This window comes from Eleutherodactylus coqui, chromosome 1 (assembly GCF_035609145.1).
Source record: "Eleutherodactylus coqui strain aEleCoq1 chromosome 1, aEleCoq1.hap1, whole genome shotgun sequence".
Classification (NCBI taxonomy): Eukaryota; Metazoa; Chordata; class Amphibia; order Anura; family Eleutherodactylidae; genus Eleutherodactylus; species Eleutherodactylus coqui.
In genome coordinates, this window is record NC_089837.1 from 270,580,889 (window position 1) to 270,605,698 (window position 24,810).

At 46.4% G+C, this 24,810-nt stretch overlaps 1 protein-coding gene across 6 annotated transcripts in view; it reads left to right on the forward strand.

The window, feature by feature from the left end:
* The window catches only part of BLTP3A (bridge-like lipid transfer protein family member 3A), a 243,303-nt gene that overhangs the window by 77,874 nt on the left and 140,619 nt on the right, over positions 1 to 24,810 (forward strand). The window lies entirely within an intron of this gene.

Here is a 24,810-nt window from a genome sequence, read left to right on the forward strand (position 1 = left end):
AGTACTAATGTACCTGAGAAAAATTGCCCATGCCCAACCAAGAGGGCAGGTGAAATCCATTAATCGTTTTGGTTAATGTGGCTTAATTGGTAACTAGGCCTGGAGGCAGCCCAGTTAAAATAAAAATTGGTTGAGGTGAAAGTTTCAACGCTTTAATGAGCATTGAAACGTATAAAAATTGTTTAGAAAAATTATATGACTGAGCCTTGTGGGCCTAAGAAAAATTGCCCGTTCGGCGTGATTATGTGAGGTTTCAGGAGGAGGAGGAGGAGAAATATTATACACAGATTGATGAAGCAAAAAGGTCCCCGTTTTTGATGGGGATAGAGAATTATGCTTCCATCCGCGGGTGCAGCCTACGTATTGCTTAGGTATCGCTGCTGTCCGCTGGTGGAGAAGAGAAGTCTGGGGAAATCCAGGCTTTGTTCATCTTGATGAGTGTAAGCCTGTCGGCACTGTCGGTTGACAGGCGGGTACGCTTATCCGTGATGATTCCTCCAGCCGCACTAAACACCCTCTCTGACAAGACGCTAGCCGCAGGACAAGCAAGCACCTCCAGGGCATACAGCGCGAGTTCAGGCCACGTGTCCAGCTTCGACACCCAGTAGTTGTAGGGGGCAGAGGCGTCACGGAGGACGGTCGTGCGATCGGCTACGTACTCCCTCACCATCCTTTTACAGTGCTCCCGCCGACTCAGCCTTGACTGGGGAGCGGTGACACAGTCTTGCTGGGGAGCCATAAAGCTGTCCAGGGCCTTGGAGAGTGTTCCCCTGCCTGTGCTGTACATGCTGCCTGATCTCCGCGCCTCCCCTGCTACCTGGCCCTCGGAACTGCGCCTTCGGTCACTAGCGCTGTCGGATGGGAATTTTACCATCAGTTTGTCCGCCAGGGTCCTGTGGTATAGCATCACTCTCGAACCCCTTTCCTCTTCGGGTATGAGAGTGGAAAGGTTCTCCTTATACCGTGGGTCAAGCAGTGTGTACACCCAGTAATCCGTAGTGGCCAGCATGTGTGTAACGCGAGGGTCACGAGAAAGGCATCCTAACATGAAGTCAGCCATGTGTGCCAGGGTACCTGTACGCAACACATGGCTGTCCTCACTAGGAAGATCACTTTCAGGATCCTCCTCCTCCTCCTCCTCCTCCTCAGGCCATACACGCTGAAAGGATGACAGGCAAGTAGCATGTGTACCCTCAGCAGTGGGCCAAGCTGTCTCTTCCCCCTCCTCCTCATGCTCCTCCTCCTCACCGCGCTGAGATATAGACAGGAGGATGCTCTGACTATCCAGCGACATACTGTCTTCCCCCGGCTCTGTTTCCGACGAGCAAAGCGTCTGCCTTTATGCTTTGCAGGGAACTTCTCAAGAGGCATAGCAGAGGAATGGTGACGCTAATGATTGCAGCATCGCCGCTCACCACCTGGGTAGACTCCTCAAACTTTCCAAGGACCTGGCAGATGTCTGCCAACCAGGCCCACTCTTCTGAAAAGAATTGAGGAGGCTGACTCCCACTGCGCCGCCCATGTTGGAGTTGGTATTCCACTATAGCTCTACGCTGCTCATAGAGCCTGGCCAACATGTGGAGCGTAGAGTTCCACCGTGTGGGCACGTCGCACAGCAGTCGGTGCACTGGCAGATTAAAGCGATGTTGCAGGGTGCGCAGGGTGGCAGCGTCCGTGTGGGACTTGCGGAAATGTGCGCAGAGCCGGCGCACCTTTCCGAGCAGGTCTGTCAAGCGTGGGTAGCTTTTCAGAAAGCGCTGAATCACCAAATTAAAGACGTGGGCCAGGCATGGCACGTGCGTGAGGCTGCCGAGCTGCAGAGCCGCCACCAGGTTACGGCCGTTGTCACACACGACCATGCCTGGTTGGAGGCTCAGCGGCGCAAGCCAGCGGTCGGTCTGCTCTGTCAGACCCTTCAGCAGTTCGTGGGCCGTGTGCCTCTTATCTCCTAAGCTGAGTAGTTTCAGCACGGCCTGCTGACGCTTGCCCACCGCTGTGATGCCACGCCACGCGACACCGACTGCTGGCGACGTGCTGCTGCTGACACATCTTGATTGCGAGACAGAGGTTGCGTCGGAGGAGGAGGAGGGTGGTTTAGTGGAGGAAGCATACACCGCCGCAGATACCACCACCGAGCTGGGGCCCGCAATTCTGGGGGTGGGTAGGACGTGAACGGTCCCAGGCTCTGACTCTGTCCCAGCCTCCACTAAATTCACCCAATGTGCCGTCAGGGAGATATAGTGGCCCTGCCCGCCTGTGCTTGTCCACGTGTCCGTTGTTAAGTGGACCTTGGCAGTAACCGCGTTGGTGAGGACGCGTACAATGTTGCGGGAGACGTGGTCGTGCAGGGCTGGGACGGCACATCGGGAAAAGTAGTGGCGACTGGGAACTGAGTAGCGCGGGGCCGCCGCCGCCATCATATTTTTGAAAGACTCCGTTTCCACAACCCTATACGGCAGCATCTCCAGGCTGATAAATTTGGCAATGTGCACGTTTAACGCTTGAGCGTGCGGGTGCGTGGCGGCATACTTGCGCTTGCGCTCAAACACTTGCGCTAGCGACGGCTGGACGGTGCGCTGACAGACATTGGTGGATGGGGCCGAGGACAGCGGAGGTGAGGGTGTGGGTGCAGGCCAGGAGACGGTAGTGCCTGTGTCCTCAGAGGGGGGTTGGATCTCAGTGGCAGGTTGGGGCACAGGGGGAGAGGCAGTGGTGCAAACCGGAGGCGGTGAACGGCCTTCGTCCCACCTTGTGGGGTGCTTGGCCATCATATGTCTGCGCATGCTGGTGGTGGTGAGGCAGGTGGTGGTGGCTCCCCGGCTGATCTTGGCGCGACAAAGGTTGCACACCACTGTTCGTCGGTCGTCTGCACTCTCAGTGAAAAACTGCCAGACCTTTGAGCACCTCGGCCTCTGCAGGGTGGCATGGCGCGAGGGGGCGCTTTGGGAAACAGTTGGTGGATTATTCGGTCTGGCCCTGCCTCTACCCCTGGCCACCGCACTGCCTCTTGCAACCTGCCCTGCTGCTGCCCTTGCCTCCCCCTCTGAAGACCTGTCCTCAGTAGGCTTAGCAAACCAGGTGGGGTCAGTCACCTCATCGTCCAGCTGCTCTTCCTCCGAATCCTCTGTGCGCTCCTCCCTCGGACTTACTGCCCTTACTACTACCTGAGTGATAGACAACTGTGTCTCAACGTCATCGTCCTCCTCACCCACTGAAAGGTCTTGAGACAGTTGCCGGAAGTCCCCAGCCTCATCCCCCGGACCCCGGGAACTTTCCAATGGTTGGGCATCAGTCACGATAAACTCCTCTGGTGGGAGAGGAACCACTGCTACCCAATCTGAGCAGGGGCCCGAGAACAGTTCCTGGGAGTCTGCTCGCTCCTCAGAATGTGTCATTGTACTGGAGTGAGGAGGCTGGGAGGAAGGAGGAGCAGCAGCCAGAGGATTCTGAGTTGCAGCAGTGGACGGCGCAGAACTGTGGGTGGACGATAGATTGCTGTATGCACTTTCTGCCATCCACGACAGGACCTGCTCACACTGCTCATTTTCTAATAAAGGTCTACCACGTGGACCCATTAATTGTGCGATGAATGTGGGGACGCCAGAAACGTGCCTCTCTCCTAATCCCGCAGCAGTCGGCTGCGATACACCTGGATCAGGAGCTCGGCCTGTGCCCACACCCTGACTTGGGCCTCCGCGTCCTGGGCCGCGTCCACGTCCTCTAGGCCTACCCCTACCCCTCAGCATGCTGTATTACCAGTAATGCAGAAACAGAACGCTGTAATTAAATGTGCCGCTTATTGGCCTGTGGTTGGAGGCTGACTTCGCTTACGGAACGCCCGGAAATAATTTTGCGCAAGCCTGCTGTAACACTTAGCTGGCTGCGTATGAATTTGGAGAACTACTACACCCAGCAAAGACCCAGAACACTGAGGACACTCACAGGCAGCCCAAATAGATTTTTTTCCCCAAATGTATTTGCAAAGGCCCACTGCCTATATTCAATCAATATGTCTTCTGTCCCTGCCTAAGCGCTTCTGGCCCTGGAGTATGTCAAAGAACTGCAGAGTGTTGCACTGTGAACTGCAATAGAGCGGTGATTTCACAGCCCAGACAGAGCCAGGAAATAATTTTGCGCAAGCCTGCTGTAACACTTAGCTGGCTGCGTATGAATTTGGAGAACTACTACACCCAGCAGAGACCCAGAACACTGAGGACACTCACAGGCAGCCCAAATAGATTTTTTTCCCCAAATGTATTTGCAAAGGCCCACTGCCTATATTCAATCAATATGTCTTCTGTCCCTGCCTAAGCGCTTTTGGCCCTGGAGTATGTCAAAGAAATGCAGAGTGTTGCACTGTGAACTGCAATACAGCGGTGATTTCACAGCCCAGACAGATCCAGGAAATAATTTTGCGCAAGCCTGCTGTAGCACTTAGCTGGCTGCGTATGAATTTGGAGAACTACTACACCCAGCAGAGACCCAGAACACTGAGGACACTCACAGGTAGCCCAAATAGATTTTTTTCCCCAAATTTTTTTGCAAAGGCCCACTGCCTATATTCAATCAATAATCAATATGTCTTCTGTCCCTGCCTAAGCACTTCTGGCCCTGGAGTATGTCAAAGAACTGCAGAGTGTTGCACTGTGAACTGCAATACAGCGGTGATTTCACAGCCCAGACAGAGCCAGGAAATAATTTTGCGCAAGCCTGCTGTAACACTTAGCTGGCTGCGTATGAATTGGGAGAACTACTACACCCAGCAGAGACCCAGAACACTGAGGACACTCACAGGCAGCCCAAATAGATTTTTTTCCCCAAATGTATTTGCAAAGGCCCACTGCCTATATTCAATCAATATGTCTTCTGTCCCTGCCTAAGCGCTTCTGGCCCTGGAGTATGTCAAAGAAATGCAGAGTGTTGCACTGTGAACTGCAATACAGCGGTGATTTCACAGCCCAGACAGATCCAGGAAATAATTTTGCGCAAGCCTGCTGTAGCACTTAGCTGGCTGCGTATGAATTTGGAGAACTACTACACCCAGCAGAGACCCAGAACACTGAGGACACTCACAGGTAGCCCAAATAGATTTTTTTCCCCAAATTTTTTTGCAAAGGCCCACTGCCTATATTCAATCAATAATCAATATGTCTTCTGTCCCTGCCTAAGCGCTTCTGGCCCTGGAGTATGTCAAAGAACTGCAGAGTGTTGCACTGTGGACTGCAATACAGCGGTGATTTCACAGCCCAGACAGAGCCAGGAAATAATTTTGCGCAAGCCTGCTGTAACACTTAGCTGGCTGCGTATGAATTTGGAGATCTACTACACCCAGCAGAGACCCAGAACACTGAGGACACTAACAGGCAGCTCAAATAGATTTTTTTCCCCAAATGTATTTGCAAAGGCCCACTGCCTATATTCAATCAATATGTCTTCTGTCCCTGCCTAAGCGCTTCTGGCCCTGGAGTATTACTGCAGGGCGCAATGCTCTGCACGGCCGATATACCAAAAAAAAAAATGTGCAACACTGCAAAAGCAGCCTCCACAGTACTGCACACGGTTAGATGTGGCCCTAAGAAGGACCGTTGGGGTTCTTGAAGCCTATAATACTCCTAACACTCTCCCTATAGCAGCTCCACCAAGATAGCACTTTCCCTAAAGTATGTCAGAACGCATCTGTGGCGAGCCGCGGGAGGGGCCGATTTTTATTCTCGGGTGACACCTGATCTCGCCAGCCACTCACTGCAGGGGGGTGGTATAGGGCTTGAACGTCGCAGGGGGAAGTTGGAATGCCTTCTCTGTCTTTCTATTGGCCAGAAAAGCGCGCTAACGTCTCAGAGATAAAAGTGAAAGTAACCCGAACATCGCGTGGTACTCGTTACGAGTAACGAGCATCTCGAACACGCTAATACTCGAACGAGTATCAAGCTCGGACGAGTACGTTCGCTCATCTCTAGTGGTAATAAATAGTTTGTACTCTGTTTAGGCCACCGTCGCTAGTGGGGTAAATTATATAAGACAATTAATACAACGAAGGACAATGTACAGCTACAAAAAGACCTAGATAAACTGGGGGGTTTGGGCAGAAAAATGGCAAATGAAGTTCAATGTGGATTAATATAAGGTTATGCACATGGGCAGGAGAAACGGACGTCACCAATGTACACTAAATGAGGTACTGCTAGGGAAAAGTGATATGGAAAAAGTCCTGGGGGGTATTAGTGGATTGTAGATTTAACTGGAGCAACCAATGCCAGTCAGCTGCTGCAAAAGCTAATAAAGTCTTGGGGTGCATTAAAAGAGGTATAGGGGCGAAGGATGAGAACATTATTCTCCCACTATATAAGGCACTTGTCAGGCCCCACATGGAATACTGTGTACAGTTCTGGACACCGCTGCTCAGGAAGGATGTTGCAGTGCTGGGGGGGGGGGGGGGGGGGGGGGGGGGGGGGAGGGAGGGTCAAATAAGGGCAACTAAATTAATAAATGATATGAGAGGACTGGAATACCCAGAGAGACTATCAAAATTAGGACTTTTCACCCTGGAAAAAAGACGACTAAGGGGCGATCAAATAACTGTATGAATATATTATAGGACAATATAAGGATTTCTCCCATGATCTGTTTATACCAAAGACTGCGTCGGTAAGAAGAGGGAATCGGCTACGTCTAGAAGAAAGCAGGTTTCATCAACAACACAGAAAGGGGTTCTTTACTCTAAGAGCACTGAGACTGGAACTCTCTGCCTGAGGACGTGGCGATGGCAAAATCCATTGAGGAGTTTAAGAAGGGACTAGACGTCTTTCTCGAGCGGAAGGATTTTACAGGATATAGACATTAGGTTTGTAGTTTCGGATCTTATATTTAGGTAGGAACCATCAAAGGTTGATCCAGGGATTATTCTGATTGCCATTATGGAGTTGGGAAGGAATTTTCCCCCGAATGGGCTAATTGACTACTGCCTCTTGGGGTTTTTGCCTTCCTCTGGATCAACTACGGGTTGAAACAGGCTGAACTAGATGGACATTGTCTAACAAACTATGTTACTGTGTCAGATAGCAAAGCATTCAAACCGGTGCATACAACTTCTGTGTTACAAAGTACAAGCATATATAGAATTAGAAGGCAAATATAGTTTAACCCCTTCCCGCCCCATGACGAAAGGGTACGTCATGGGAGCGGGGTACTTCCCACAAAATGACGTACCCTTCCATCATAGGGATAGCGCGAAATCATAGCAAATCTCGTGCTATCCCGCAGCGGGAGCCGCCTTTCAGTGATAGCCAGCCTCCCGCTGCAGCAGGGGGGGGGAGCATCGGAGATGCGCCCCCCGCTGTTAACCCCTTCCCTGCCGCGATCTAAGTAGATTGCGGCATGGGAAGGGTTCACAGAGGGAACGCGCTCCCTCTGTGAAGTTGCTGAGCTCTCGCGATATAATCGCAGAGAGCCCAGCCTGTCGCTATGGCAACAGGACGCCAGACACTGGCGTCCTGTGTTGCCAGAGCCTATGATTGCTGTATAAGCGATAAGGCATGGCAGGGCAGTAGCCCTGCCATGCCTTATCACAGCGATCATAAGTGCTGTGCTGCAAGAGGGACTCAAATAGTGTAAAAAAAAAAAAAGATAATAAAAATGTAACAAAAAGAAAAATGTTGAAAAAAAATGTTGAAAAAACCCTTTTTTGTGCTTTTTCTAATATTAGCATAAAAAAGGTAAAGAAAATTAAAATGGCACATATTTGGTATTGACGCGTCCGTATCGACATGTACAAAAAGTTGAACACGCTTTTTATTTTGTGCGGCAAAAGGCGTAAAAAAAAAACGCTAAAAAATCCTATAAAAGTGATCAAAAAAGCCGTATATTCCCCAATAAAAACTACAGCTCGTCTCGCAAAAAATAAGCCCTCCTAGAGCTCCGTACATAGAAAAATAAAAAAGTTACAGGACTTTGACTGCAGCGATATAGAAAAAAAAATTCAAAAGCCACAGAAGTTCAGATAGCGCCAAGGATTAAAAGTTAGTTCAAGGAGGGGGTTTCTTGTTTTATACACACCCCTCTTCCAAAGTAAGTGCTGTTCTTATTTCTTGTTTATCTCGGACTTAAGACCTTAGGATTATCTTCTTGCATATTTCCACGAGCGCAAAACTTTTTTTTTATAGAAAAAAAAAAGATTTCCAAAAAAGGGTTTTTATTGCAAAAAAGTGGAAAAACCTAAAAAAAAATAGAATTTTGGTATCGCTGTAATCGTACCGACACGCAGAAAAAATGTATTATGTCATTTATGCTGCATGATTAACGCTGTAAAAAAAAAAAAAAAAAATCTATGGCAGAATTCATGTGTTTTCTCTCCCTGTTATCATAAAAAAAAATAATAAAAGTTTGACAATATAGTCTATGTACCCAAAAATGGCACCATCAAAAACTACACTTCGCCACGCAAAAAACAAGCCCTTATACGGCCGCGTCGACGGAAAACTAAAAAAGTTGGGGCTTTTGAAAAATGGAGATGAAAATCCGCCAAAAATCGTTGCGTCCTTAAGCCTAAAATAGGCCATTGTGAGTAAAAGAAATGAAAAAGGAGGGTGGAGCAAGACCCAGTGAGGGTAGTGGAATATTTATGGAGTACAAAGAGTTTTCAATGATTGAGTATTTTGAATGGTGGAGGTGCTGCCAACCAGATGACGCTCCACCAGTGTGGAGCGAAAAGGAAGTGAAAAGAACTGGTATGGAGGCGCAACACTCTAAGCTACTGGAAGATGTAGATCAAAGTCCAATGTGTGATGGTGAAAGCACTTCTTTTTTATTATTTTTTCAGAAATTAAAAACCAGCAATGGAATACGCGTTTCGGGGAAGAACCCCTTCGTCAGTTCGGCTGGATAGGACAACAGGATGCCTAGGGGTGACACGATTCCAAAGATGTATAGAATGTGTCGGAGGTCCTGTGTGCAGGAGGACAGGGGAGAAAAAAAATGCTTTAACCTAAGGTTAAAGCATTTTTTTTCTCCCCTGTCCTCCTGCACACAGGACCTCCGACACATTCTATACATCTTTGGAATCGTGTCACCCCTAGGCATCCTGTTGTCCTATCCAGCCGAACTGACGAAGGGGTTCTTCCCCGAAACGCGTATTCCATTGCTGGTTTTTAATTTCTGAAAAAATAATAAAAAAAGAAGTGCTTTCACCATCACACATTGGACTTTGATCTACATCTTCCAGTAGCTTAGAGTGTTGCGCCTCCATACCAGTTCTTTTCACTTCCTTTTCGCTAAAATAGGCCATGTCCTTAAGGGGTTAAAAGCTCATATATTTAATATTACCCTCTTCTTCTTTTTTTTTTTTGTTCAATGCTAATAAATGCTCCAGCCCTTTTTGCAGTACCTCTTCCAGCTACTCTTACTTTCCTGCGAGTGAGGGTAGAATTTATTACCTTTACTCTCCGGTGAGTGAGAAGAAAGGTTTTATTGCCATCAATCAGAAAAGACTACTTTTGTTCCACAAGATTGCTGTATATAAACACTCTTGGACCATCTTAAACTGTTTCTTAAGACATGTTTTGCATCTGGCTGTTTTTTTGTTGGAGACGTGTCCTTAAAAAAAGAGAGTAGGTGCTTGTAAGCATCAGATTGGCATCATTCACAGGTCTACCACTATGAAAATCAAAACTGCATGCAAATCTTTTGTATACATTTGGTAAGCAATTTAGCAATGAAGCACACTAGTGCTAATGTACAATTCCAGAAAATCTTCTGTCAATTCCCTTAACACCACAGGGTGTACATTTGCATCCTGGTGTGCAGGGGTTTATGTGAGCAGGATCGCCATTTGTCTGTGATACCAGACAACATCCTGCAACAGTGCTAACACTGATTGTTGTTCGGGGGTCATTAATGGCCACCCATGATGCAATCATGGGGTGTCCTTAAAGGGGTTGTCCCGCACCGAAACGGCTTTTTTTTTTTTTTCATAGACCCCCCGTTCAGCGCGGGACAAACCCAAGGGACGTGATAAAAAAAAAAAAAATTTTACTTACCCGAATCCCGTCTCTGCAGGTTCTTTCTTCTTTGCAGCCAAGATGGCCGCCGGGATCTTCACCCACGATGCACCGCGGGTCTTCTCCCATGGTGCACCGTGGGCTCTGCGCGGTCCATTGCCGATTCCAGCCTCCTGATTGGCTGGAATCGGCACGCGTGACGGGACGGAGCTACGCGATGACGCGTAGAAGGGGGCGGGGCCAGAACGCCGCTCGTGCCGAGACCCAAAAGAAGGGAGAAGACCCTTCTGCGCAAGCGCGTCTAATCGGGAGATTAGACGCTGAAATTAGACGGCACCATGGAGACGGGGACGCCAGCAACGGAGCAGGTAAGTGAATAACTTCTGTATGGCTCATATTTAATGCACGATGTATATTACAAAGTGCATTAATATGGCCATACAGAAGTGTATAACCCCACTTGCTGCCGCGGGACAACCCCTTTAAGTTGCCATGGCAGGCAGGGCCTTCTAATGGCCCCCCCAAAGCTGCCATGAATTAAACGCCTGTGGCACGCCTTCCTAGACTGCCTGTCAAAGTGCAGTAAAATGTAATACTGTAGTATTGCAGTATACTGTATGAGTGATCAAACAATCTCAACTTCTTCATGGGGACTGTTGTTAATGACCGTTACACATGACCGGTCACATTAACCTTTCAAGCCTTGGGTTCCAAATTAGTTCGTACCTGGATGCATCAGGGAGGCCAAAAACTACACAAAGATAGTTAATTGGTTCCCACAGATACGTAGAGTTGAGCCACGGCAGATATACAGCTCACTCTGCTTAAGGCGTGCATACTCTGAGCGTTTATTGACTGAGTATAGTTCTAATACAGGAAAGGAATACGTCATTAGTCATGGGGTTAATCTTATTGGGTTAGAAAAACATCAAGAATCGTGTATTGTTCAACAATCAGCGTAGTGAGAATATCTATGTGAAATGTCCTTCAAATGATTATTCCTCCCTTGTGAGTTTGGATGATCGCAGCGTCTTATCAGCACGATTTGCTCTTTTCCCAAAGCTCAGGACGTGGGGGAGTCTCTTCTGATAGTGACTGTACCAGGCAAATGTTCTCGGATGAATAGAAAAAAATCATTAGACATTGCACCGAATGTCATGCTCTAAAGTTATTTCTACTTAATTATTGTTTCACTGCACACAAGCTTATTTACATCTTTTAATGCTCCATTTTGTATCTAGCGGCCATTTTGAGACAGATTCTTCCATATTATGAGCCTGTACCTTCTCACTAAAAATAATGTAAAAGAAAGATTTTTAATTATCGGAAAAAAAAGTAAGAAAAAAATACTTATCCCATATTAATAATAAGAATGTAAAAAATAAAAGCATACTTGGTATCACTGGGTCCACAAAAAAATGATCAATCAAAGTAATACATTTAACCCGCATGGTAGACGTAATTAGAACAGAAAATGACAGAATTGCAGTTTTGGTCATGCTGTCTCCAAGAAGAAATTTAATAAAAGGCGATCAAAAAGTCACAAAAACATCAACGTTTTATCAATAGAAACTAAAGGACCCCCCACACAACTATATAAAAAAATTATGGCTAGCAGAATATAATATAATATTTTTTTATGATATATAATTTTTTTTTATATGTAACCAGCTGATATACCCGGCTTCGCCCTAGTAAATTTGTAACTGGTGTTTATCTGGTGTTCACACAGAAAATCTTATGAAGTCGTGGTTACTTTAGAGATACTAAGGAAAAAAGTATGTTCACCATTTTGCATGGTTCTTTGCGTTACCCAGGAAACACCACGTGGAGGTAACCATGCAATGTTTCCTTTATATAATATGACCTCAGGAAGTGAGAGAATTAGATTACGTACGTAAAATGTGGACGGTAATTCTGTTGCGCTTAGAATTGAATATTCGAGTTGGGACCCATTAACTTTTCCTATTTATGTCATAAGCAATGCTCGTGCCTAATTTCAAGTTTTTATAACATCGGGAAGTGAGAGAATTAGATTACGTACGTAAAATTTGGACGCTAATTCTTTTGCGCTTAGAATTGAATAATCGAGTTGGGACCCATTAACATTTCCTATTTATAAGATAATCAATGCTTGTGCCAAATTTCATGTTTCTATGACATCGGGAAGTGAGAGAATTAGATTCCGTGCATAAAATTTGGATGCTAATTCTGTTGCACTTAGAATTGAATTATCAAGTTGGGACCCATTAGCTTTTCCTATTTATGACCTTATCAATGCTCGTGCCAAATTTCAAGTTTCTATGACATTGGGAAGTGAGAGAATTAGATTCCATACTTAAAATTTGGACGATGGTTCATTTGTACTTAGAATTGAATAATCGAGTTGGGACCCATTAACGTTTCCTATTTTGGACATAATCTATGTTTGTGCCAAATTTCATGTTTCTACGACATCGGGAAGAAGCTCTCATGTAGCTATGTAAACAGAAAAATTAAAATGTTATGATGTTTTTGAAAGACAGCAGGAAAAACTGAAAAAGAAAAAAAATAAGGGTCGTATCCTTGGAGGGTTAAACCAATTTTTAGAGTTTAAACATGAAAAAAACAAACCGAAATCATCTTCATTCTGTTGTTCCCTGCCTACTGATGCTTTTATTTGGAAAGCTCCTTCTGGATCAACATAACAGCAACATGTGAGCCTGACCACCTGACACATACTTTCATGAGAAGCAGTGGGATAGCCAAGGACCACAGTGTGCTGATTTGTGACTATTATATTTTATTCCTGCAGTTTTAATATCTTAGTAATTCATCCAAATGGCATCAAGTAGTGTCATCACACAGATTACCTCTTCAAATATCATTGGGCAAAGAAGCATACCCGCTTGAAGAATTTATGCCCCTTTTACACAGGACAAGAATCTTACGATTCTCGTTTGCCCAAGCAAGTGAGCTGGTGACATCACCATTTCATTTGCGCTCAGGCAGTGTGTTTAAGTTACATGTTTCTCGTGTTTCACATTCCAATGTAAAAGAGTGAACGGTCAGTGTGTAAACTGCACAATACGTGTATCAGCCTGTGCTTATTTTTATGCCGCCTGAAACTGAACAGTGAACGAGAAAAACCTGACTCTTCATTGTTCAGTCGTTGGCTCACATTTAAACCGAACAATTATCGTCAAGTTTTGCTCATTTGAACGATTTTCTGAATGATATTTGTTCTATGTAAATGCAGCATTACTCTTTAGTCAGGATTTACCATCGGCAGCCCCTTGTAGATAAAATCTGTTCAATGATCTGCAGATGGGGCAAATCCTTATATCTCTCTTGCAGATTTTCCCCATTCACAGCCTTATGATACCTTGTAACTTATTATGTATGTTCTCTTTAAGAATCTCCACAAGACTCAAATGCAGCATCATCATTAGTATCAGCCACCAAAATTTCTATCTACTTTTATTTGATCTCCTTGTGATGCAATGCATGGATCCTGTAGCTCTTCCCATGCACTTTTACAGAAATGGACACAGCAAGTTGAATCTGGATCATGTGGTGTTCAAGTACTACCCACTTCGTAATCCACTCCGATAGCCCACAGCACACCTCAGGATTTTTAAATCTATTTAAAGGGGGACTTACAAGTCCAATAGATGCGCGCCAAAGCGTGGGGGTCAGAGCCTCCAAATACCCCCTAGGTATAATCCAGTGTTTCAAAGCAGCGATGTAATGGCAGCATTCCAGGCGTATAAAGTGAAAAAAATACTTTATTCCTCCATACACTGCTACGTTTCGACCCTCTCGGGGTCTTTGTCAAGCTTGACAAAGACCCCGAGAGGGTCGAAACGTAGCAGTGTATGGAGGAATAAAGTATTTTTTTAACTTTATACGTGACAAAGACCCCGAGAGGGTCGAAACGTAGCAGTGTATGGGGGAATAAAGTATTTTTTTCACTTTCTACGTCTGGAATGCTGCCATTGCATCGCTGCTTCAAGTACTACCCACTTACCAGTTTGGATGTTATGGCTTCCAATAAAACCTGAGTCTAGCAAAGAACACATTTAGTCATAAATCTAAATCAGTGTATTAAAATGCATTCTGATACCCAGTCACATCTGCAGATTGTTAAAAAAAAAGTAGTTTCCACTATTATCTCAAGGACTTTATTTACTACCTCAGAAAATGTCTTCTTAGCTGTATTCTTTTTTTTATAGTTGTAGTCACAATCTAAAAAGGGATCAATACAAACAAAGACCTACTCTCATTGGCCCACCTTTAGCAGTCAGGTGAAATTCACTTGCAGTCTCAACAGGCAAGATGGTCATAGACCGTTTCGAAGAACTACTGTCCTCATTTAACCTAGGTTATGGCAGACACAAATAATGCAGGCTTGTGCAAACCTCATTTCTGCATTACTGAATCTTAAGGCCATCCAATGTAAGGCTTCTACACTATACATGGTGTGAGGCCATGCACTAAATGGATCACCATGGGGTACAGAGCTCTTGTTACAGTTCCTACAAACTTTTAAGATGCTGCTGTGACCCCGTGCCATCTTCTCCTTTTCCATGGGCCTCATTCAGCTCTGGTAGCTTGTTTCTGCAAAAGACTTAGAACAGGTATATCCACACCTTTCCTTATTCCCTGTGTTACCTACACAAACAAGACTGCTAATAGCAGAAAACCCACTTTTTAGCAGCTTTATCTGCATTTCTGCTGCCTCTGGGGTTATTTCCTTGGGTAGGTTTGAGCTTCTATAATGGGCACCTTCTTTAGTAGTGTAGGTATATGAACAGTTGGCTACAGATACTTTATTGGTTTTACTGAGGACTCAACAAAGCCTATACTTCCACCCAATAGACCAATTATATGTGGGCAACTCTGGGAGTATACCTGGAGCCTGTGTACACACTTGCAGTCTTGTCTGAATCCATCTTGCATGCCTCAGTAGTTGCCTTCAGTTCCTAGGTAGGAGTGTTTGTCGTAATAGTACTTCATTCTCTGTGCACACTGCATATCCTGTCTTGTGTGGCTCACTTTTATAAAATCTAAAGTCCTCTATACAAGCTCAAATACTTCAAGGGATCTTATGCTCTAAACCATTTAATAAATATAAATAACGACAGTACACCTTATTTTGAATTAAAATGGCCACGGCATTCAGTTCAAATATATACCAACTGCGTAGACTTTGCCCTAGAAGCTCCAGTCTACTAATGAAACATTCAAAAACTCAAGTCCATGCCCACCCGCAGACGGCAGGCGGCAACCCCATTTAAAGAACATGCCCATGACAAAGATAAGTCCATAAAAACAGATCAACTTATGGGAGGGCAGGAGGGACAATCCAAGGTAGCTGACAGGAATGTGAATCCCGTCCTGTCAGCAATGTCTTAAATCAACTCCTACTGTCCCCTTGACAGCCAGTAAGCATCCTGTTGCTGTGGGGGAACATAGATACTTCTCCAAAGCTTGTTCCCGTCAAAACTCACAACCAATCAGAGACTCCTCTGCCACCTTCTCCTTAGATACAGCCTGCCTCAGCATCTCTTCTCTTGCCGTACCTGTAAAACTAGAGACAGCATTAAACCCCCCCCCCTTACCCCCCTCCTTTTTCTCAGACATTCTTAAAGGGGTTGTCCCATTGTGTGATGTGGGTGTGTGCACTTCTGTATGGCCATTACAATGCACTTTGTAATCTACATTGTGCATTGTAATTTAGGGGTTGTCAGTGTGCTGGTCGGGTGTCTGGGGGTAGTGGGGACTGCTGACAGTGTGCTAGTCGGGTGTCTGTGGGCAGGGGGGGGGGCTGCTGACAGTGTGCTGGTCGGTGTTTGGGGGGAGGGGGGGGCTGCTGATAGTGTGCTGGTCGGGTGTCTGGGGGGGGGGGGCTGCTGACAGTGTGCTGGTCGGGTGTCTTTGGGGATGGGTGGGCTGCTGACAGTGTGGTCGGTGTCTGCGGGGAGGGGGTCTGCTGACAGTGTGCTGGTTGATGTCTGGGGGGGAGGGGTCTGCTGACAGTGTGCTGGTCGGGTGTCTTGAGGGAGGGGGGCTGCTGACAGTGTGCTGGTCGGGTGTCTGGGGGTAGTGAGGACTGCTGACAGTGTGCTGGTCAGGTGTCTGGGGGTAGTGAGGACTGCTGACAGTGTGCTGGTCGGGTGTCTGGGGGGAGGGGGGACTGCTGACAGTGTGCTGGTCGGGTGTCTGGGGGAGGGGGGGCTGCTGACAGTGTGCTGGTCGGGTGTCTGGGGGAGGGGGGGCTGCTGACAGTGTGCTGGTCGGGTGTCTGTGGGGAGGGGGGGCTGCTGACAGTGTGCTGGTCGGGTGTCTTTGGGGAGGGGGCTGCTGACAGTGTGCTGGTCGGGTGTCTTTGGGGAGGGGGCTGCTGACAGTGTGCTGGTCGAGTGTCTGTCTGGGGGTAGGGGGGGCTGCTGACAGTGTGCTGGTCGGGTGTCTGTCTGGGGGTAGTGGGAGCTGCTGACAGTGTGCTGGTTGGGTGTCTGGGGGTAGTGGGGACTGCTGACAGTGTGCTAGTCGGATGTCTGTGGGCGGGGGGGGGGGCTGCTGACAGTGTGCTGGTCGGGTGTCTGGGGGGATGGATGGGCTGCTGACAGTGTGGTCGATGTCTGGGGGGAGGGGCCTGCTGACTGTGCTGGTCGGGTGTCTTGGGGGAGGGGGGCTGCTGATAGTGTGCTGGTCGGGTGTCTGGGGATAGTGAGGACTGCTGACAGTGTGCTGGTCGGGTGTCTGTGGGGAGGGGGGGGCTGCTGACGGTGTGCTGGTCGGGTGTCTTGCGGCAGGGGGCTGCTGACAGTATGCTGGTCTGGGGAGAGGGGGGGGCTGCTGACAGTGTGCTGGTCGGGTGTCTGGGGGGAGTGGGGCTGCTGACAGTGTGCTGGTCAGGTGTCTGGGGGAGGGGGGTAGTGCTGTCTGACAGTGTGCTGGTCTGGGGGAGGGGTAGTGCTGTCGCCGTAGGGTGTGCTGTCACATAGACTTGTCGCTGTGGAGTGTGCTGTCACATAGACTTGTCGCTGTGGAGTGTGCTGTCACATAGACTTGTCGCTGTGGAGTGTGCTGTCACATAGACTTGTCGCTGTGGAGTGTGCTGTCAGATAGACTTGTTGCTATGGGGTGTGCTGTCAGATAGACTTGTCGCTGTGGGGTGTGCTGTCAGATAGACTTGTCGCTGTGGGGTGTGCTGTCAGATAGACTTGTCGCTGTGGGGTGTGATGTCACATAGACTTGTCGCTGTGGGGTGTGCTGTCACATAGACTTGTCGCTGTGGGGTGTGCTGTCACATAGACTTGTCGCTGTGGAGTGTGCTGTCAGATAGACTTGTTGCTGTGGGGTGTGCTGTCAGATAGACTTGTTGCTGTGGGGTGTGCTGTCAGATAGACTTGTCGCTGTGGGGTGTGCTGTCAGATAGACTTGTCGCTGTGGGGTGTGCTGTCAGATAGACTTGTCGCTGTGGGGTGTGCTGTCAGATAGACTTGTGGCTGTGGAGTGTGCTGTCACATAGACTTGTCGCTGTGGGGTGTGCTGTCAGATAGACTTGTCGCTGTGGGGTGTGCTGTCACATAGACTTGTCGCTGTGGGGTGTGCTGTCAGATAGACTTGTCGCTGTGGGGTGTGCTGTCAGATAGACTTGTCGCTGTGGGGTGTGCTGTCAGATAGACTTGTCGCTGTGGGGTGTGCTGTCACATAGACTTGTCGCTGTGGGGTGTGCTGTCAGATAGACTTGTCGCTGTGGGGTGTGCTGTCACATAGACTTGTCGCTGTGGGGTGTGCTGTCACATAGACTTGTCGCTGTGGGGTGTGCTGTCACATAGACTTGTCGCTGTGGGGTGTGCTGTCACATAGACTTGTCGCTGTGGGGTGTGCTGTCACATAGACTTGTCGCCCGGGGAAGAGGGGGGGAGGTTGTCAAAGTAATTTGTCGCGTGGGGTGGGAGGGGGACTGTGACAGTAATATGCCGCGCTGCGGGTGTTGGCCGGGAGGGGGGGGGGGCTGTCACAGTAATTTATCACAAACGGTGTAATCCTGCCTGTGAAGGGAGGGGAGGAGGTGAGCTGTGTCAGTTGTGAATGGTGGGTCCTGTGTTATCTATATATAGGTGTCGCTGTACTTGTAGGGGGGAGGGGCAAGGGGTGCTGTTCGTGTGCGTGTGTGTGGGCACTGTAGGGGGGGCACTGTGAAGGGGGACACTGTGGGTGGCCACTGTGGGGGGGGGGCACTGTATAGGGACGCTGTGGATGGAGGGACTGTGGGGGGGCATGTGTTGGGGGGTACTGTGGAGGGCACTGTGGTGGGGGGGGGGGTCTAGTCTCTGCCAGGGGAGGGGTGCTGACAATCGGTCGGGGTGCTGACAACCTGTCGCCACCGGGGGAGGGGTGCTGATAACTAGTCGCCACCGGGGAGGGGTGCTGACAACTACTCGCCGCCGGGGGTGCTGACAACCAGTCGCCGCTGGGGGAGGGGTGCTGACAATCCGTCGGGGTCGGGGTGCTGACAACCGGTCGCCGCCGGGGGAGGGGTGCTGACAACCAGTCTGTTTGTGTTACCGTAGTTGTGGTGGGGGAGGGGTGGCTGTCAGTGTTACTTGTGGGGTGGGGGTGGGGGGCGCCTGTCGAGTGGGTAGCCTTGTTTCACAGTGGGGGGGTGCAGGAGAGTTCTCTCTATGCTCTGCCCCGCTCCTCTCCATTCACTTTACACAGTACTGCTGTTTACTCTCATGGTAGGATTTTATCCAGAACCATGAGTGTATAACAGACAGTCTCCCCTGGCCACGCCCCCTCTAAGTATGGTTTACAGCAGGGGGCTTGGCCTGGGTGGGGAGAGACTGTAGATCAGCTCAATAGAGGTGGGCGTGTCATTGGCATGTCGTGGGCGGGGCTAGGACGGGAGCTGAGCAAGGCCCGGAAATCCTGCCTTTTCATGCCTCTTGCTGCAATCGGGAGCACGCACACAGAAGAGGGAGAGTGCAGAGCATTGTGGGAAGGCAGCACAGAGGCGCCATCTTTGAAAGCTGCAATGAACATCAGATTCTAAAGTAAGAAACTGACATTCCAGCTGATCTGCCTGCCGGTGTGAGCCCCTGTATGCTGTGTGTTACTATCCTTACTGAAAGGGAAGCAGCATTTTTATAAAAAATTTTACCCTGTGTGGCCGGACAACCCCTTTAAGTCTGGGATTGCCAATAGCATTAAAATACAATCTAATTAGGAATCACAAGTGATTCATAAATCTGGGCTAATTGGCGGAAGAGAAATACATGTCTGTCAGATAAACTTTATGTTCTTCTCTGTGTCTTTTTCGCATTTCATTCATCTTTCCCCTCCACGTGTATATATTTTCCTTCAGCAGAATAGCTGTGGTGTCTGTGTTTCTCTTTCCTTCCATGTCTGTCAGATAGCAAAACATTCAAAGAGGTAAATACAATTCTGAGCTGACTGCAATCTTAATTTAACCCCTTAACGACCAATGACGTACCGGTACGTCATGAAGCCGCGGGGCATGTCTGAAGAGAGGTTGCATGGCTACCTCTCTTCATACAGTGCGGGCGTCAGCTGTTTATAACAGCTGACACCCGAGGGCAATAGCCGCGCGCGGCCGGTCTCGGCTATTAACCATTTAAATGCCGCTGTCAATTCTGACAACGGCATTTAAATCCCCCGAACATCCGCACGGCCCCCCCGTGGTGAGATCAGGGGAGCCGTGCGGGTGTCATGGCAGCCAGGGGCCTAATGAAAGGTCCCAGGGCTGCCTTAACAGACTGCCTATAAAGCGATCCCCGTGGGGTGGCTTGATAGACTGCCTGTCAAAAAGCAGTATGACGTAATGCTATAGCATTATGTCATACTGCAGGAGCGATCAAAGCATCGCATCTTAAAGTCCCCCAGGGGGACTTCAAAGTAATGTAAAAAAAAATAATCAATAAAGTTTTTTTTAATTGAAAAAAAAAAAAAAGTTGTAAAAGTTTAAATCACCCCCCTTTTGCCATATCTATTATTAAAAAATCTAAATAATAAATTAAAAATATGTATTTGGTATCGCCGCGTCCGTAAAAGTCCGAACTATCAAAGTAGCGCATTATTTTTCCCGCATGGTGAACGTAGTCCGAAAAAAACCCCAAAGAACACCAGGAATGCACTTTTTTAGTTACCCTGTCTCCCAGAAAAACCGCAATAAAAAGCGATCAAAAAGTCGTATGTATTCCAAATTGGTACTATAAGAAACTACAGGACATTACGCAAAAAATGAGACCTTGCTCAACTACGTCGACGGAAAAATAAAAAAGTTATCGCGCACAAAATGACGGCAGAACAAAATTGAAAAAAATTTAATGTCTTTGAAAAGACATAAAAAATAAACTATACAAGTTTGGTATCGTAGTAATCGTACCGACCCATAGAATAAAGTTATCATGTCGTTATTGTTGCCGTTTGTGCGCCGTAGAAATAAGACGCACTAAAAAATGGCGAAATGTCGGGGTTTTTTTTCATTTTACTCCACTTAAAATTTTTTTAACGTTTTTCGGTACATTATATGGTACTTTAAATTGCACCATTGAGAAATACAACTCGTCCTGCAAAAAACAAGCCCTCATACAGTGACGTCGATGGATAAATAAAGGAGTTACGATTTTTTTAAAGGGGGGAGGAAAAAACGAAAATGGAAAAAGAAAAAAGGCCGCGTCATTAAGGGGTTAAAGGTTAAAAGTTACATTCAGGTTTTTGCAGACCATGAAATATTGCTAAAACCTGAAAAGCATACAGTATGGTTTTTTTTATGTAACAATTTTTATTAAACTGTAAAAAAAAATTTTTCAAAATAATTTTTATTGGGTTTTTTACACAAGGATTCGATACAAACAAGTTACATGTTTATCATATATGACATATTGAATACATCGTAGCGAGATAGCCATAAGAGTACATGTAAATAATATAGCATTTATAATACTTGTCTGGGTGTATCAAACTATTACTCGGTATTTTCATATACAATCAAATGAGCTAGAGTTTAAACTTTAAAATTTTGACAAGGAATTGTATAGCAGGTACAACATAGTGTGATTGCAATACAATCAAATAGTATACCAAATTAGGTAAATCCTAATTCCATATATGTTGCTCTGAATGATCAGATCTTAGTTTATGCATGAACTTCTACATCCAAGAAATCACTAATTCAAAGATGTCCTGGCCAGGGCCAACCTACTTAAGGATGAAGAGGAAGGGAGAGTAGTTTGTGGAGGAAAGGGTGGGGGTCCTTTCTTGGGGGGGGGGGGGGTCAGTGTCCAGAGGAGGAGTACAGGGCTATGTAGTTGTGTTTTATAAATGGTAACTTTTATATAGTGTTTGGGGGCCACTATTTTAGGTAGGGAGGGTGTAGTTTATCCAAGGGGTCCAAATTTTCAGAAACCCTTCATGTCTATCTTCGAATATTGATGTTAATTTGTCATTAATTAAATACCAATCCATTCTACTTTTTACTGCTGGGAAATCCAGTGAAGCCTGTTTCCAGGATTAGGCGATGATTTGTTTTGTAGCTAGGAAAAAAAAAAGATACTAATTTCCAATACGCTTATTCAGTAAAGCCTCCCAGGGATTGTTATGTATATTGCAGTAGGTTACTGTGTATATTAATGAGCAGACTCTGTTCCAAAGTCTCTTTAACTCTGAGGCAGGACCACCGATTGTGGAGTGTGTCACCTGGGGATAAACAGCTGCGAAAGCATTTTGGAGATTAGCCTGGCACAGCATGAGTTATATAGGGGGATGGGATGGGGAGACCAAGTACCAACGTAATAACACTTTAAATGATATTTCCAGCATTTGTATGCTACGGGCACTTCTATTGGTGGATTTCCAGATCTAGGACCAGTCTTCGTCTGAGAGGGCACTACCTTTATCCCTTTCCCAGCATGATACATATGTTAATTGTGCACGATATGATGAATGGACGAGTCCAGAGTATATATGTGAGATAAGGCCCTTGGTCTTTGGGTACCTGAGGCAATAGGATTCAAAAGGTGTTAAAGTCAAAGGAGATTTGGTATTTTTAAGGTCAGAGGATACAAAGTGCTTTAATTGTTGGAATGTTTTCCGAATGTGCCCTGGCACATGAACTGGAAGTGTTCTAAAGAAATATAGGCAAAATGTGGTGGCCTGGATAGCGCCTCTATATGTCTTGACCTGATAGACCTGTAATGCTTCACAGATGGTGATAGTTTGAAGCAGTCAGAGTAGTGAAAAAAGAGGAAACCCGGTCCTTATGCAGGGACATCAGATGAGAGCATGCATGGAATAAAGGCTGGGGAGCCAAGTGGGCCTCCAGAACAAATAACAGTGGAAGTGGAAAGAAAGAAAAAATTCCTGTAATTTTCTCTTTCTTTCCACTTCCAATGCTAAAGAAATATAGGCGTTTTGGAAGGAGTGTCATCTTTAAAGAATTTACTTTTCCTATCCATAAGATATGGTAGCGGCTCCAAGTTTCTAGGAGCAGTCTGAGGTTACAGAGGAGAGGGATATAATTTTAGATATATAGAGATGTATAATAATTAGTTAATCTTATGCCCAGGTAGTCTAATGACCCCATAAACCATTGAAAGGGAAAATTAGATTGAAGTTGAGAGACCAGATTTGGGAGTAGGGTGAGATTAAAGGCTTTAGATTTTGCATTATTTATTGTCAATCCAGAGATCGACCGGAACCTGGACAGTTCCGCCAGTAGATTAGGGATTGTGGTGAGGGGAGAAGATACCATCATTAGAATATCATCTGCTAACATGCTGATCTTATAAAGAACAGGTGCAATCTCAATTCCCTTAATATCCGGGTTATTGCGAATTTTGACTGCAAGGGGTTCAATAGCTAAAATGGAGAGTAAAGGGGATAAAGGGCATCCCTGCCAAGTGCCTCGGTGGATTGTTATGGTATCTGACCCAAAGGCCTTGTAGCGGACAAAAGCCTTAGGGGATGCATATAGTACTTTTAGCCATGTAAGAAATTCAGTAAGGAACTTTCAGTACTTGAGCACCGAGAATAGATACAACCAATTCAAAATGTTAAAGGGGTTGTCCCGCGAAAGCAAGTGGGTCTATACACTTCTGTATGGCCATATTAATGCACTTTGTAATGTACATTGTGCATTAATTATGAGCCATACAGAAGTTATCAGAAATTATTCACTTACCTGTTTCGTTGCTAGCGTCCTCGTCTCCATGGTGCCGTCTAATTTTCAGCGTCTAATCGCCGGATTAGACACGCTTGCGCAGTCTGGTCTTCTTCTTTTCTCAATGGGGCCGCTCGTGCCGGAGAGCGGCTCCGTGTAGCTCCGCCCCGTCACGTGCCGATTCCAGCCAATCAGGAGGCTGGAATCGGCAATGGACCGCACAGAAGCCCTGCGGTCCACCGAGGGAGAAGATCCCGGCGGCCATCTTCACCGGGTAAGTAAGAAGTCACCGGAGCGCGGGGATTCAGGTAAGCGCTGTGCGTTTTTTTTTTAAAGTCCCTGCATCGGGTTTGTCTCGCGCCGAACGGGGGGGGGCTGTTGAAAAAAAAAAAAACGTTTCGGTGCGGGACAACCCCTTTAAAGGCTTTGTATGCATACATAGAAAGCAACATGGCAGGAATGCCCCAGGACTGACAGATATGTGTAAGGTGAGTAATTCTGTGAATATTATCTGAGGCTTGACTATCCCGAACAAACCCGATCTGGTCTCGATTGATAATTAATGGCAGAGCGGTATTTAGACGTGAGGCTTAGGTTTTGGTGAGCAATTTTAAATCCACATTGATAAGAGAAATGGAGCGATAATTTTGCTTATCTAATGGGTCTTTATATAGTTTGGGAATCATTGAGATAGCTGCTAAGAGAGAGGATTGTCTTATCTGTGCTTACTGACCACTTCATCTTCCAAAAGGTCGAAGAGAAAACAAGGAGATCTGCTATCTTGCACCTTATTTTTACTAACAGGTTGCAAATGGTTGAGGAACTAAAGGTGTCTGGGACCTTAGGAGGCAGTGATCATGCTATCCTTGAATTTTGGATAAAAAGGGGAGGAGGACCTGAGAAAACTCAGACCTCAAGATTGGATTTCAGAAAGGCAGATTTTAATGAACTCTGAAAGAGGGTGGGAAGAATCCAATGGCTGGATGTTCTTAAGAACAGAAATGTTCAAGAAGGTTGGGAAATGTTGCGAAATGAGATTCTCAAAGCACAAACGTTAACAATCCCTAAAAGAAGGAAAATGGGAAACCTTTTTTAAAGATCATGGTGAATGAACACAGAACTTGCACACATGTTAAAAAAAAATCTGTTTATCAAATGTAAAGAGGGGGAATATCTAAAGAAGAATATAATGCAGTCTGCAGAAACTGTAGGGCAAGTGTCAGAAAAGCTAAAGCTGATAATGAATTGAGGCTTGCAACACAGGCCAAAAGAAATAAGAAAATAATTTTGGGGGTATGTCAAAAGAATAGTCAAAGATGCTATTGGATGCTTACAAGATGAAAATGCTGAATTGGTTAAGAATGATGCTGAGAAGGCCGAACTTTTAAATTCCTATTTTGTATCAGTTTTCTCTCAGAAAGTAGATGGAACATCAACTGTTCTTTCCTGCGCTATTGGGGGAATAAAAGAATGCAGGCTATCTATAGCTACCTTAAATGAATTCAAGTCTCAAGGTCCAGATAAATTACATCCTATGATAGTAAAGGAAGCAGTGGAGGTAATTGTTGAACCACTCGCCATAATCTTTGAAAATTCCTGGAGAACCAGAGAAGGCTGAAAAGATTGGAAAAGGGCAAATGT